The sequence below is a fragment of the Montipora foliosa genome, chromosome 3 (genome assembly GCF_036669935.1).
Source record: "Montipora foliosa isolate CH-2021 chromosome 3, ASM3666993v2, whole genome shotgun sequence".
Taxonomy (NCBI): Eukaryota; Metazoa; Cnidaria; class Anthozoa; order Scleractinia; family Acroporidae; genus Montipora; species Montipora foliosa.
The window spans coordinates 48045015-48046793 of NC_090871.1; positions in this window are offsets into that span (position 1 = coordinate 48045015).

Sequence of the window (1779 nt, forward strand, 5' to 3'; positions counted from 1 at the left end):
ATAGTTCTCAGTAAATGAATCACGGATAAGACCCCAATGCCGAGAAAGGGAAAACCGAGAGGGAACGAAACCTGACCAGAAGGCAGGGAAAATCGGGATGGTTCAGAAATTCGCTAGCAAAACCTTGTAAAAGGCGCGAGACGTGTAAGTAAACCCAGGAGGTAAATCAGTGGCCCGAAAGGAAGAAAGGGCACTCGCATAAAAGGCAGTGGGGCGGGCAGCGCTTGGGGTTAGGTTATCGCGCAGCCCGGCCCACTCCGGCCGCAAAGGAGCTAACACAGAGCCACAAAAATACCTAGCAAGGTAAAAACCCTTAGAAATAGAATCGGACACGGAAGTAGCTAAAGCCGCAAGCCGCAAGGCGCGGCCCTGGCAAGAAAAATCTTTTAAACCCAAACCTCCACTATCAACAGAACAAATAAGCGATTTTCGAGCTACAGTCTCTAATCGAGCGCGCCACAAAAAGGGCCATATCAGGCTATTAAGTTTACTATAAACCCATTTAGGGGGTACTAAAACGCGTGACACATAGAGCAACTTCCTTAACGCTAATATGTTCAAAATAAGGACCTTCCCAATAAAGGGCAAAGATCGCGACTTCCATCTAGAAAGAGTTTTGTCAAGTTTGGACAAACGCGGTTCCCAATTATCGCGCTCAACGTCAACAGTACCGAAGAATACGCCTAAGATCTTCATTTTCCTAACCCAAGTGAGACCAAGTGGCTCGTCAAGGCGGTCTTTCCAGGCACCAAGCCACATGGCCTCAGTCTTGGACAAATTAAGCTTCGCACCAGAGCCACGCTCGTAAAACGCGATCGCGTCAAAAAGTGAGAATAGGGAAGAATCGAGGCTACAGGCTGAACTGTCTGTCTCGGGGATGCAAAAGACACCAAGCGTCACGGAGGTTACAGCGAGATTTTAGGTCCGAAAAGCCAGAGTCGAGGGAAACCGACCTACCCAATTTGTCAAGCGCCGAGTCAAAACAATTCATATCCCTCCCAATGAGGAGCCGGGAGTTTGGAAGAAAAAAGGACGAGACCGACTGAAAGAAAATCTTTCTTTCAGCCGGAATCGTTGGCACATAACGGTTAACCAGATTAAGATTGAAATCGTCAAACTTAACAAGTAAGCTGAGAATGCGCCCACTTTGATCCTTCTGCCAAACAGAAACATTATTACGAAAAACATCAGAACATAAGATAGCTAACCCTCCTCTCCTCCCGACAGCAGGGGCCCAGAAGCTGGGGCCCGGCCACGAAGAGGAGAAGGAGCGCAGAACAGCGTCATTCGAAATCGTAGTTTCTTGAATAAAACAAAAGTCTAGGCGTGAAGCGCGAAAGAAATCAGAGACCAGTGAAAACGTTGACTTAAACCCCTAACATTAATCGTAGCGCACTTTAAGAAGGCTAAACTAAGTGGGCGCATCCTCACTTACTACAGACAGACGAGACGACTTGCCCAAAGCAGCGCGTCGGGACGAGCCATGTCGAGATCTCCTCCTTCGGCGAGAGGGCCGCTCACACACAGGAGACATATTATCAGGCACAGCGTCGGAATCCATCAGTTCAGATGTGGCAATACTCTCAGGCTCAGACTCGTCACTCTCAACACTCGTATCGGTCAGGGAAGAAACGGGAAATTCCTGCACTCCGGGAACTTGAACATCAGGGGCATCCTTGATGAGGCCTTGAGAAGTTAAAAGGTCAGGCGCAGGCTCAGAAGAAAGGGCCGAGGCCAAGGGCTGGTCAAACTCAGCTTCCAGGGAATCGTCCTCAGACC